Source organism: Lathamus discolor, chromosome 1 (assembly GCF_037157495.1).
Source record: "Lathamus discolor isolate bLatDis1 chromosome 1, bLatDis1.hap1, whole genome shotgun sequence".
Classification (NCBI taxonomy): Eukaryota; Metazoa; Chordata; class Aves; order Psittaciformes; family Psittacidae; genus Lathamus; species Lathamus discolor.
In genome coordinates this window covers 160169290-160183711 of record NC_088884.1, presented here as the reverse complement: position 1 = coordinate 160183711, position 14422 = coordinate 160169290, and the positions used below count along the sequence as shown (strand labels likewise).

The following is a 14422-nucleotide window of genomic DNA, read 5'->3' as shown; positions in this document are numbered from 1 at the left end:
ATGATGCTGATAACTGATGCATGTTTCTCTGGCATTTCATCTCCAGAGACTTCGGCTTTCAGGTTCTGTTCCATCCCCACCATATAACTTTGATCTGAAAGTGTGGAGACCTACGCCATGCCCAATGTACTTCTACAAGAGCTCTACTGCATTAGCCTGCTCTGGCTCCATGGCTGTATCAAACTGTTTCGTGCACTGCTTTATTCAACACTCAGGACTTGAAAAAAACCTCTACCAATATCGTCCTCAGCGGGAACCTCTCACCTTGCAAGCTCCCATCTTCTAAAGGAATAAAGATGAACTCCTAAAGTTTCTTGAAGCGGGATGGAAGGATTCCTATGGTGCCACTGGACGGTGAATTAAGGCCAAAAAAGTAGCAATTTTATGAGGGAAGGGGGCCAAAAAGCATCTCTACATTTGTGGACTCAAGAAGTCACTGGGATTGCTCTGCCTAAGGCAGACAGTTTTCTGTGGGTAGGTACGTGATATTTGCCTCCAGAGCTGCTCAGGTAAGGCATTTCCATAGCAGTAGACGAATTTTTTAGGAGTTCAGGTAAATGATGAGAACGTATCAGGTTCCCAAGAAATGTGTATAGGAGGATGCGCTCTTCTGAATTCCTTCTTCTGGCAAGCTCCATGTTAATCAGAAACTACATTTTTCAACTCATTTTACCTGTATAAAAGCATATTTGCCACAAATATGAGGTGAATTGCATAGGACAAAGCTTTAAAGAATAGCCTTTTGAAATGAAATTTGCACATTCAACATGGAATAATACATCTCTGCATCTGTTTTATGGAGAAAAAGGATTCAGTGCTAAGCTTCATAACAGCTCACTAAATGAGACAACAAGGTATCCAAGGAGATGGGATTGAAAATAAAGATTTCTTGGAGAAATCCTGCAAGAGGCACAAGGGGGTACCAGCATTCAAAGCAGTCATTAGTACAGCAGAGGCTGCCTTGCAGTTCATAGCCAGAAAATACCATCATACATCAGTAGACATTTTAATGAGGTTAATGGGTTTATTATTATTTTTTAAAGTAACTCTCATAATGTAATGACAGTAAAGCATTTTCAAAGATTACTGTTCAGGGTGGATGTCAGCACCACAATCTCATCTGGGCTCTAAGGAAAAACAATCCATATATCATGAAAAACTATCCCAGTGGTGTCTGAGTGAAATCTCAACGTAAAAGGCACATTACATAGTTAATAGGCTCGATGTTCATTTTGTGAGGCTGTAGCCAGCATATGATCGTGCTATCACAGAACAGCTTGCCATAAAGGGAACTTATGTAAACTCAGTTAAAAAGAGGTGTCTACACGTGTTTCCAGAGTTTCCTTTCATATAGCTATTTTTCTTCCTGTCTCTCCAGAATATGTTTCTTTCCCAGATGGTAAACACGCACAGTTTGAGTGTGAAGAATTACGCACCCTTACTGCCTTCAGGCATCATTCTCTTAGAAGAGATTACTAATTAGGTCATTTGGAGCCCTTCACAGATTGCATCTCTAAGGGACAATTTCTTTCATCACATCCATGTGTTTTCTTCAGTTATAAACAACACAGAGGTCATCTCTACAATGAACACCTCTGATCTGGCACATCAGGTAATGTTTTACATAGATCTGAAGTTTGAATTTCAATTAGGTACATTACAACCACATCAGTTAATTTGCATGCTGGGCTTTATACCTCTCAGCTTTGTCCTGCCTGTTTATCTTTTCTGTGGCACCTTCATAGCTCCAAGCTATATGTGCAGAGAGTTAAGAAGGGCACAATTCAGCAAAAGACACTCAGAAATACTCAAAGAAAATACCAAGATTGACAGAAAAATGAATTCTGAGAGCATGAAGTGATTCAAACTGACTGATAATGCAAAAAAGAGCATTAAAACAGAGATGATTAAAAAGGTATTTCTGCAGGTCCCTGTCAGTATGTGAATTCTGGATCTTTAAGAAAGTTGTCATCTTCCCAGTATAGTGAGGAGGGAAACAGAGGCCAAATGCTACTTCTCCCAGATCCTAGGCTAAAACCAGGATAACCTTTGACTATCTGTAAGCAAACAATACCATAAAGAATATTGAATTACTAAAGCAAAAGAGGAGCTCTACTATTTATGCTGCTTCAGGATAGTTCATCAGACATGTACAAAGCCCTTAGCAAGAAGTCACTTGCAGTGCACCAGCATCAATCACAGTACTCTTTTGAAGCAGACCAGTGTAGACAAACAGCACAAGATGTAAGGCTGTAATATTGGATACCAGCAGTCTGCACTGTGTTCATATTCTTCATATTTAATATTTATTTCATATTTGTACCTAAAATGGTTTAGTAATAAATCTCCTCAAACCCTTGAGAAGACAAGTAAGTGTTTGTCAGACAGTCCTGCTGGCCTTTTATTTGCTTGTTTCTTTCCTCCAAGTAATTATCAGGTGGAAAACCTGTGATAAAGGAAAGTTACGCAGGTGATAGATAAACTATGAAGAACCACTTAAATTGCTCAAAAGCTTTCATGGAGGTTTTTATCTTGAGCAACTATTGTTCAAATACAAAAAGAAAACACAAAATCAGTGTTGTTCCCTGGGATTCCTGATTCCTAGGCCTATATCAAAAAAGCTAGGATTATAAGTTTGAAATACCTGACACATTTCTGTTACATGCGAAGACACTGTCAATGCCATGACAAAGACCTTCCTATCTTTGATGAAAGTTTACAAGCCACTGATGTGATGGGGGAAAAGCAAAACAGAACCCCATGCAAAGCATTCGGGTGATGAGTATCGTGTAAGACATCACTAAATCATATTATATACACATATATGTGAGATATAATTTAATATATAATTGGCATATATAATACATAATTAGGACCAATATATAGCATTCTCATTCTCAGTGCTCAAGGACTCCAAATTGGAGTACATACAGGAAAGGACAATTAGGGTGGCCATAGAAGGAGATCAAGGAAATACCTGCATATGATTCCTCCAAGTAATAGTAAATCAGCCAGCTCCAAAGAGGGAAGGATGACAGCTGGATCAGCATGTATTCAGCATGATCAGGCACATCTCTGGTTCTGGTGCCACAGCCCCATGCAAGTACAACTGGATGCTTTCAAGGGCCCAACCTAGAACAGGCTTCTAGGACGATTTACCGTTTCCTTCATTTACATTTTGCTATTGCTTTGGTTTTCTGGGCATTGGTTTTTTCACTTTTGCAAATGATCAAAATGAAACTTTAGATAAAGTTTGAACGCAGACTCAACGGAGGTTTTCCCCAGGTAGTGCCTTGAAGCACCTAAATTACCATTAATTTATCATTCTAGTTTCCACCAAAAGACATACTAAAATAATGCATATAAAGAAAAGTGGAGAAAAGTTTAACGTTTGCTTAAGGGACATGGTTTTAAGAAAATTAAGAAGTAACTCCAAGTTACTTCACAGCATTACTGTGAAGTACTGTCAGGAGCTGCCTGGCAGATACCTCAGATATGAAAGGAGGCACAAGCATAATCTTCTTCATAAACAAAAATAAAGCCACAGTAATTGTTTCATCTGATTGCAGTTCTCCACTGAGTGACATAAACGGTGCTGTCACTTCTTTCAGTAGGTCATAATTGCACTGTATCTCATGTGAAATTAGAACGTCAACTGCAATGTCAAGGGCAGTGCATTCACAAACTAAATAATTGAAACGGTCTCCGTTACCTCTCAGATGGAAAGGTGACACATTCCAGCTTCTGCAGTTCCGGCCTGTTGCTGACTACATTCTCTGTACTTTTTGTTTCATCCCTTAGCATTAAAAGGAGAAATGTGCATATACGAGAGTTTTAATTAATAAAAAACCCTACATAACTTAGTTATTGATCCCAGAACTGTTCTGAACCAAATAGACGCGGGTTCAGGGTCAAGCCCTCACATTCTGAAGTCACTCTTTTAGATGCTTAAAAACTTGAGCCATCTTTTCCATAAATTAGAGGACCAGTTCCCACTGACTTACATAGAAGCTGGAACATTCACTGAAATCACCATTTCTTCACTTAAACCTTGTGCCTCTGCAAACAGGGGCTTGAGCATCTGTTGCTGTTTGAGGAGATAGCTCTGGCAGCCCCTCAAGAGCATGCTGAAATCAAGTCTTTCCTTTGACTTCAAAAACCCCAGTCCCAAAACCACTAAGCCCTGAGGTATGTGTTTATTGTCATCATCTGGGGTTGACAGCAGAGACCACTTCTCTAATTCCTGTGATTTTGGTTGGGAAAAGCTTGATGAGGGGTCAGATAAAATGGGGGCAGGAAAGACCTACCATGGCCCACAATTCATACAGTATGAAAATTAGAAGCAAGCCCACAGCGCTGTGCTCACCTCTGTGTCAGTGGCACCCAGCTCCAATTGCCTCAGCTTATTGAAAAGGACATATCTGCAGTGTTTGTGTTTGTTTTTTCCGAAGTCAAGCACTCAGCCAACTGATTGTTTCTATATTACTTGTGCAACTGTTTATGTATTACCAAAAGTATAAACTAAAGATACAGCGAAAAGAAAATCACAGAGCTAGCAGATAAATTACTAGAAAAAAAAAACCCATGAATAATTCAGGCAATGGGACTCGAGTGTTTCTTATAACTTGTTACTTTTTTTTTTCATAAAGGGGGAAAAATGAGTTTCATATGAACAAAACCTATCGACAACTATAACGGCACGGTGCGATTTTAAAGGTGAGTGATGACAGATGCTGAGACTGGCAGTTATCACTGGGAAAAAACCCTCTGGATTCAAACAGGGTGTTGAGGAAAGCTCAATGTTAACTTAATGAGAAAAATAAGTTAATTACTGTGTAGCAAATACTAATCTTGGCTTAATCCAATACACCCAGTAAGTATCACAAAGAGTTCACAAGTAAAATGACTCTACAATAAGCTATTGTTAGTAAGCTGATTAGTGATTTAGAAATTGTTTCCTGATCTGATGACCCTTACATGGAAGACTCTCCTATCTTCAGTCTGCAGACACAGAGTTCAGTCTGGTAAGTGTAGATCCAGGTGAATTTATTTTCCAACCAGTATCTGCTGGAGCTGGAATGAAGGGCCCTGGGGGGGTGCTCAGAACATCACCACGAGTGGCTCAGGCTGGAAACCACTGAGAAAACTTTCTCCTACATTGATGATTTTACCCTGTGTTTTCTCAGCCATAACATGCGGTATTTTTTACCTAATGATAATGAATGCTACTGCTGCACAAGTTCTGTGTTTCAGGCATTTCTGGTAACATTATGCTGGACAAATGCCTAATTTAATGGCAGCAATGACCATATTTCAATGGACCTGAGAGCTTCATGCACAGGTCAGCACACCATTGTACTAAATGTCATATGCCAGAAATGGAAAAGGATTCCTAGTCTCAGAATTTTATAGCTATATTTGGCTGTGAAATAACAAAGCAAATAGAAAACAGGTAGAAAACAGAGTGAGTTTTCGTCTAGCTTCCTATCTCCTTGCCCTTTTACTAATATCCATTCTCCACTGCTCAGAGCTTTACATGCCTCACTGTCTGGCACTGATTATATAGTGCATGCTCCCCAAATGCGAAGGTGCTAAGAATAAAACCAGGTTTAATCTGAAATTAATTGCACATCAGAAAAAAGATACGTTTCAACATTTTTTTTGTTTAATTGAGAGCAGATTAAGCCAGATATGATAAAGGGCTAAAATGCTCTTTGTAGGCTGCAAGAAACCTAATGCCTCTTTTTCCCTTTTTTTTTCTGTGGACAACCAATGAGTTGAATTAAAGAGTTTACGATGTTATTACTATTCAATCTGCTTCAGAAAGATGTTAAGATTAGAGATGACAGACGAGATAGAAATGTCTGTCTTTTTGAGTCATCCAAAGTCAATTAAAATAAACCTGACCTGTTATCTGCCACCCAAAGTGTCCTGCGGAAACAAGACTAATGGTAGCACAGACAAATTGGCTTGTCTTGCTAAAACTCCTTAAGGTTAATTAAAAAGCAACTTATTCTTTGAAAAGTGTCACGTAAGAAATGGCTGTTTTCCCCCCTCATTCCTGTTACACATTTTCTGAACATTTATGATAAGGTTTTATGTAACCAAACAAGAAAGCTGAGATTTGTATCAAAGGCAGCAAAGCTTGTGCTTAGCATAGGGGAAGAGTGTGACAGCTCTCAAGGTGCTCAGAGCAGGGAAGAGTCAGAAAGCTGCAGCAGCTTAAGGCAGAAACTCATGGAAACGTGACTGTGGCCAGCTTCAAACTAGCTGGCTCCGGTGCTGAAGCAACCTGGATTTCAGTGTAAGATGTGTGCTAATTCGGGAAGTCTTTTCAGTCCTAGTCCCAGGGACTAGGACCACACAGGCAATGGGGAAGTGGATTCACTTCCAATTAGACATCCTTGGCAAGAGCCACAACCTCTCATCCCCCCCAGAAATAATTGTTTACTCTGGATGCATCTCCACATGTCCACCTAAATCATCCTCTGTTCTGGCTAGGAAAATGGTATTTATTTTAATGTACCTATTACAGCTGTCTGTTTAAACTGACTAAAAAGACCTCAGAGAAGACTATGCTGTGACAATCCAAAAAGCCTGGGTTTGTGCTGCATCACCACTGCTGTCAGGAAGGGTCCCTGAATATTCACTGAACCTATCCTCACACTTTTCTGCTGCAATGTAATCCTAGTATTTCTCTTCCTGTAGTAAACTGGACATAGCAAAACCTCATCTGCTTTATATTTAAAGCTATACACATTGGAAGGTTGTTGTTCTGCCTACTGTAGAATGTAGAACCTTAGTTCTTCCCACCTTACAACAATCCTGATGCTTCAAGAATCCCTTGAAGCTGAAATTCGTGTTCCAGTCTGACGCAGTAGACAAAAACCTGGATACTGCAGTCTAGCTGCAGTCCCCCTGGTGCTGTGTGAAAGGGAGTTCACAGGAAGGACAGGAAAGGTGTAAAAGGTGACATCCAAGGTGACATCCAACACGACATCCAAGATGACATCCAAGACCTGACATGAGGTTCTCTTATGAACACATTCCAGAATAATATTTGTCCTTATAATCATTATTAGTCACATCTATTACCTGTCCTTTCATAAATCTATTACCTTTCCCTTTAACTATTAGGCAATCCAGATATGCAACCGACTGTTGCAGTACACCTGAAGGACCACTTCATTTGTAATATCTAAATAAAATGAACGTTTGTATGCCGAGCAAACATATTAGTATTACTGTGTCTCGAGTTAACATGGATCTTGAAGAGAGTAAAAATTCAAATGTCAGGACTTATAAAAGGCTCAAATACTAAGGATGAAGATATAGCTTCCTGATGAAGCTTTGCTGAATGTCCACTTCATTAAAAGACAGGACAGGACAGTTTGCTCATCAAGGTTGCTACCATGAATATTACTAAATCCTCTTGACACAAGTTTTTTCTCAGCCATGGCCATAGAAAGTTGTTTAGCCAATACAATTGAATAATATTCCCAGTGAGAAAAGTCATGCTCTAAATTTTAAGGACAAGTCACTTCATATGCGGACAGCATGGAGGTCTTTTTGTCTTACAGATATCAAAACAAAATATGTAAGTGTCTTTATTGATGCAAGAGTTCAATGTTGTGACTTCTGAAGTGTTTGTTCCCTGAGACACTGAGGTTACCCAAGCTTTCTGTCTTGGATTTGATCCTCGGATTAAGTGCCATTATGGTTGCTTTTTGGAAAGCTTCATTATCGTTCCAAGCGAACATGCAGAAGCTCTGTCTACATATGATTGATGGTACTCAAGTGAAGCTGGATTCACCACCTCCAGCAAACTTCACAAATCAATCTTTCTGTAATTATAGCACAAAGCTTTCTCGCTGAATTTTGGAAATCTGAGTCTGAATGAAGGAGACTTCATTACCACTGGGTAGGTCAATGGTACACATGAACTTCATTCATAACAGAGCCAACTGCTGATGAAAAGGAACCAAACTGGAGATGATTAACTCTTTTTCAGTGTCTACTTCTGGTCGTCATAACAATTACTCATACCAAAGAGCTACCATGGTTTTTTGGCTTTATTTAATTAATCTTAAACTGACTAAAGGGAAATTTCAAAGTCCACTGCAACCAACTAGAGGATGCTGTTTATAATGGGCCTGCCTACAGGGAGAGCTATTCATCTTTATAGTTATGGAACTCATGTGTCATTTGTCATAGCTGGCATTGTAATTTGTTTTCTTTTTGTAGTTTAATCAGTTTTCAGTTAAACAGACTTTTTCTTTATCCAGAAAGAAAACGGCTTTGAGATGGTACGCACCCTAAAAACATACAGTCAGGTGTGATCAGCCTCCTGAGGTGAGCAGCCTGGATTTTAAATAGAGAAGTCTTTGTGAACCTCATTTTCTAAAGGAGTGTAAAGCCAGAATGCCAACTTGAACAGCGTGAATAGAAGGTAGGCATTTTGATCAAGCACCTCCGTTCCTCTCTGATCTGATGCTATCTGTCATATCATAGCTATGGGCGCCAATTAAGCTAACATTTCTAGCTACCAGTTCTTCAGTGTCCTGTAGGAGTTTTTTATACGTATTACTTCTAACACTATGGCAACAGGTCAAATTGGACAGCTGGTCTAAATCACCTCAACATAATAACCCCACACCAATAGCACCATGAACTGAAGTTTCAATTACAGGCAAGAATACAGCAGCTTCTCTTTTCCCTGATGACCATTTTTTGTACAATTCAGTTATTCCTTTACACACCCTTAGCCCCTGCTTACATATTTACCCTTGGTTCTTCTTCTGTTGCCAGCAAGTTTACTGGAACAGAATTCCATCCACTGATCACATACAGCTCCAGATTTATATTTGGCTTTGATATAAATTTCATCCAAGAGGTCAGACTGTTCAAAATCATCTGGTTTTGGGTGTCATTAGATTTAATCTAAACTCATCTATGTGTCTTTATATCTGATGTTCAAAAACAGTTGTAAAATTATGTTGGATTACTAAGGAAAGGATGAAAGCCTCCTGAAAGTGTATTTTTGATCCTCAATTGTCAGCCTGCATTCAGATATTACAAACTCTATTGTAAATTCAAAGAGATGTCTTCATATATATTAGATCATCACTGGTTTATGCTGAAAGTTGGCATAGAAACTGGAGATAAGAGACAGAACCCCAGTTAACCTCTCAAATGACTTTATTTTGGTTTGGTTTGACTATTTTTAAATAGAAATGGGAAAATATGCTATGAAGAACTGTAGGTAGAAGAAAAGTAATAAATAATTCAACACTGGGAAAAGAGAAGCAACTGTAGAAAGTCCTACAGCCATTTTGTTATAGAACACTTGGCCATCTCAAAGGGGAACAATACACAATGGGGACCACTAGAAGAACTGGCAAATAGCCCATCCTATTTGCAGCTTTTGCATTCTCAACTCACTGATGAACACTGTGGCATGTTCTGGATAGAAATTAGTATTTTCTCCATGTCTTCTGTCCCATAATTCCTATGCTATTTCTTCTGGGACTGTGCTGTCATCTCAGATAATGTACATTTGATCAGCTGAAAGGAACAGCCACTGTAGAAGGATGACAACCTAACATGGAACCTATTCACATCCATTAATTATGCAGGGAAAGAAATTCAAAGCCAAATCTCCATCTCAGCAGCTTGATTTGGTTTTCTTCTTTAATCAAATAAAGATAGCTCAACTTACTTAACATAAAACACACTGTTCGCCTCCTGACTATGCCACTATGAAAAAGGAAGGATCAGCCACACCACCTCTGTGAAGCCAGTTAAGATTTTTCAGGTTTAGAAATGGAATAATTTTAGGTTGGAAGCAAATAATTGGAGACTGTGAATCCATTTTCCCCACTTATTATGATCCACCAGTGTAACCATGACGTCCCATCCAGACAGCGATAGCCATTCATATCATATGGAGCTGAATAGCAAGAGACAAACATCTTTGTCATTTTCCTCATCAAGAGACCTCCTTCTCTCTTCTCCAGTGTACTCCCAACAAATCCCATCTAGACAAAACTTGTTATCTTTCATTGTAAATGATGGTACTTTTGGCAGTGTCAGGCCAAAGGTCAGTGAGGTTAATGTACTGTCAAAAAAGCAAGCTAGGAAGAGAATCAAGTGATAGGCAGCTTGCACTGAAAATATTACTTCTTTCTTTTCTCTTTTTCTACTTATTCCAGCTGGGGGAAAACAAAATTAAAACAACAGAGAAGATTTTTTAAAAAAGCAGGGAAAAGAGGGAAATCTAAATGAAAGCTAGATTTTTTTGCTTGATTTTTTTTAAAAGGGCTGGGGAAAACTGCTGGAAATCTGAAAATTTGTTCTGAATAATATTTTTTCCATAGAGAAAAATATTTTTCCCATATTTTAATCAACCCAAATCTATACTTCAAGAAGTCTTTATGTGCTTAAGCTTCTCAGAAAGAGAAAAAAAGAAACTGAGCTTATGAGAAAGACTCAGTTGAAAACCAGATGGCTTCTGCAACAGTGAATAGATTGAAAACTGTGCCGGGAGTGAACAGCTCCATAGATTAGGCAAGAAGTTTGAGAGATCTTCTGAAAGAACACAACAACAGTCATGATTCAAAACACTTACAGGGTTTTATTACAACATATAATTGACTAATTGACTGAAATATATAATGATTTATTCCACGATGCCTTGTACTGAGTACATTTTCTGAAATTACAAGAGAATAGAAATAAAACAAACATTCTTTTAGATTGAAATGTGGCTTTGGGTTTTTTTTTAAGAACTGATTCAAGCTTACGCTTAAAATCTTTTTCAACTAAAAGTTGTGCTTTCCTGAAGGGAAACTTCTCTGCAAGAAAGTAATTATTTACCAATGGGGTTTCATGTTTAAATAAAGAACAAAAAAAGCTTTTCAGCACTTTGCTTTTCCCTTCAGCATCTATAGGTTTAATTTTATTTTTTTAATTTCCTTCTTTTTCTTTTGTCAAAAGAAAGAGGAAGGGGGTGGAAATGAAGCCACAAATGAATGGAAAATATAAAATGGAACTGTTTTACATTTCTGGGGAACTAAAATGTTTCCATGGATTTAAAACTTCACAGAGGAAAGTAGAGATGTACCAAAGAAAAGTACCAAACTCCCACAATTACTGTAGGTTTTCAAAAGGTTTTCATTTTAACATTGTGGACCTATAATTATGAAAACAATTATAAGAAGCTGCAAAACACACAAGGATCTAGACGGTAAAATCTCTGTATTTTCCCTGGGTTGGCATATGGCTTTCCAATTCCATAGAACTAGGAAGATAGTCATGTGAAAACCAGCAGCAGCAATAAGAAAACCCCAGGGGACCTCTCTGAATGCCTACTACATCCATTCTTGAGTTTATACCCTGTTGGGAAGACACATGTCATTTTTATCTCTTTCTTTTTTCACTTTTTCTATGTAAAGTGGCATAGTTTCTCAATCTTTAGAGATTTGTTTCTGCATAGTTACTGCGGAATCGTCAACACTGAATATTTGTTGGAATGGCCATTTCTAAACTGACCTCTGCATTTCTACCTCTGATTCTTGAAGACAGCTTTCAAAGATGTTTTCATTTAAAGCCTAAGCACAAGGGCAGCAGGGCTTAAAGAAAAAGAGAATTTCACCATCAAAGAGAATCAAAGAGAATTTTAAAGTATCTACCCTGCCCTCCAAAGCTGAATCACATCTTTTAGAAGATGAGGGAAAGTTTAACATCAGCTTTTGAGTGCTTCAATGACAAAAAGATGTTGACTTGGCCCTTTATCTGGGGGTGAACTTTCTTCTTAGCTCAGCACTATCCATAAAAATAAGCAAAACTGAAACATTAAAAACATAGAAAAGCAGCAAGGGAGAAAATCACTGCTTTTTAGCAACAAATAAGTGAGCACATACTACACCACTTAATAAATTAACACCAGTGTCACCGAAAAATAAAAATAGCATTTTCAAAGGACAGTTTGTCACGTTCTCATGACTCGGGGATTGTTGTTTGGTTTTCCCCTTTCCACTCCCCCCTTTAATTAATACATTTACTTCCAAATCAGATCTGAGCATTAGGAAAATGTCGCACCATATGTGTGTTTATTTTTGCTCAAGTAATTATACTGGTGTAGGATCTCTCTTTTCCTTTCTCACTTGCTGAGACAGAATGTTCCTTCAGAGGATAGAACAGGCTCAGAGCAGCTGCTGCGACGTCTGAGGCACAGAAAAAGTCAAGACTCCGTACCCTTTTCCTTCTGTATGCAATGGCCTTTATGGGGGAGAGAGGGAGTCCTTCCTCCAGGTGCTTTGGAGGAATCTGTCTATGGCAGCAGGTAGCAAAGAAGTCTCCTATAGTCGAACGCAAAGCCCCAGCATGACAAATAGCATCTCTGTGAGTGCATTTGTATACAAACACCTGGTAACTTATGGACTTGAGCATGATAAGCTTGCACATACTGACTATTCTTTTGGACAAAAGAGCGGAATTTTTACAATAGTAAGTCAGTCTAAATTGTATCTAAGCAATCTAGGTATATCAGAACCAAACCACTGCAAACTAGCCTCCAAATACTGCCCTCTTGGACTTGGATGGTAGAAGCAGCTTCCTTATTTTTGCAGTGGAATTTTCTTCTTCATTGGTGAATATTTCTTTTTCATCTTCCCAGTGAGTTCTGGTGTTTTCTGAGTGGTCTGATGTCTGTAGGTGTTTTTCTATTATTATTTTTGTTATTGTAACCTTACTCCACTTACCCACGTAATATCATACTCCAGTACCATTGTCCATCAACCAATAATCTCTCTACCAAAAGAGAAAGATCATGTAGAGGTCCTCTTGGGTTTTCTTACTCTATAGGGTTTTACATGATAGTGTCAAGATGGTTTCAAAACATGGAAAACACCTTGTGCAGAAGGATAGTGTGTGATGATTTTGTGACTCTAGATATAAAAGGGAATATTGTTGCCTTTAAGTTGGACATTTCAGATGCTGGATGAACTCAAAGGTCTTCAGAATATCTGTAATGCTTTCTTCAAGTTTAGCCTTTTATACCTATAGTTTTTCCAATGCCATTCTCATCAGACTGGCATTTGCAGAGTTAAGGAGGCAACAAGAGATAACAAAAATAAAAGCCATAAGCTTCAACTGGGGCTACATATTCTAGGCACTGTAGGAATGGTTAATGCAGGCAAAACATGGACCAAAGAACATTCCTTTCTCTTTAAGACATAAATAAAGAGTTCTTATAACCAAAGCATAACTGCACAGAGGCTGTAGTCCTCTGGTTATTGACTAAAATGCAATCTTGTTCTTTCTGTATCCACTACTAAATACGTGAGAAGCTGGTGTCCACTTGGGTTTTGGTTCTGTTTTCCAACCACTTAATTTCATTCCAGTACAACAGATCATGGTGCTGAGAAGCAGAATTTAGACTTATGGCCATTTTAACTCTCATACCTATTTGTTCACAATAGTCCCAATGGATTGGCTAACATGAGCTTTCTATCTGAAATAAACTTTATTACTTCATTTCCGTGGGCAAAGGAATGAGCGGCTTAATATAGCTGGTTTGGGATTTTCTACTTAGCCATTTAAAAGTGTTGTACAGCTAATAAAATTCTCTGTATTTATTTATCTGTCTCAGTGTTCATTTCCTTGATGTCAAGATTCAAAAGTCCTAATATTACTGTAATCTATATTCCATTATTATGGATTGCTAAGAAAGCTTGTTGTTTGCCTGTTTATCTTTTTAAACCTATCTTTGGCAATAAAGTAACATTAGGGACATTAGGATCCACTTCTAACAATCTTAAGCTAAATAGTGCAGGAATTACAGATCTCTTGGGGGGGTTCTACCTGTTGGAGTGATTTACTTGTACCTGGTAAACCCATTCTAAGTCAGATCCTTCCCAAGAGCAGTGGTCTCCAAGGACCCAATGGGTGCAATGGACACAGTCACTGTGTTCAATAAAAGAGTTGTCAAAATAGGTTCATTTAGGCTGAGGAACTACAAATCCTTCTTGAAACCCAACACAGCTACCAAAAGCATTTCTCCTTTTACATCTTCCTCAATGCACAACGATCTATCAAATTCTGGCTTTGGGAAGCAGTTAGTTCAGCTTGTTAGGTCATTGCAATGGTGTGAGAAGGTTAAGCCCTCCAAAGATACCCTCCAAACCTGAAATTTCCTTATGAAAGTTCTATGCCCTATTGCTCACAAAGAAATCATCAGGGAGGAGAACTTCACCAGGTGCTCCATCTGTCTTCTCTGGCTTGTGATCAACAATGAAAGCCATGGCTTAAAGCAACCCTGCAGTATATCTTCACCACCAAGTGCTGAAGCCAGGGGATCCTTGATGTCTCACTAACACCTGAGCTTGTATACCTAAAACAGCTGAGGACCTTAGAATGCATT

General features: G+C 38.5%; 1 long non-coding RNA gene across 2 annotated transcripts; it reads left to right on the top strand.

Annotated features, from left to right (window-relative positions):
- The first annotated feature begins 1458 nt into the window (after positions 1–1458).
- On the top strand, positions 1459–13641 carry LOC136007439 (uncharacterized). 2 transcript variants are annotated; one of them, XR_010609708.1, is made up of 4 exons: positions 1459–1612; positions 4650–4716; positions 8286–8449; positions 12177–13641. It is a non-coding gene; the product is annotated as an uncharacterized LOC136007439 (long non-coding RNA). The 2 variants fall into 2 exon arrangements; XR_010609709.1 differs by lacking the exon at positions 12177–13641 and adding an exon at positions 9898–10761.
- Positions 13642–14422: the final 781 nt, after the last annotated feature.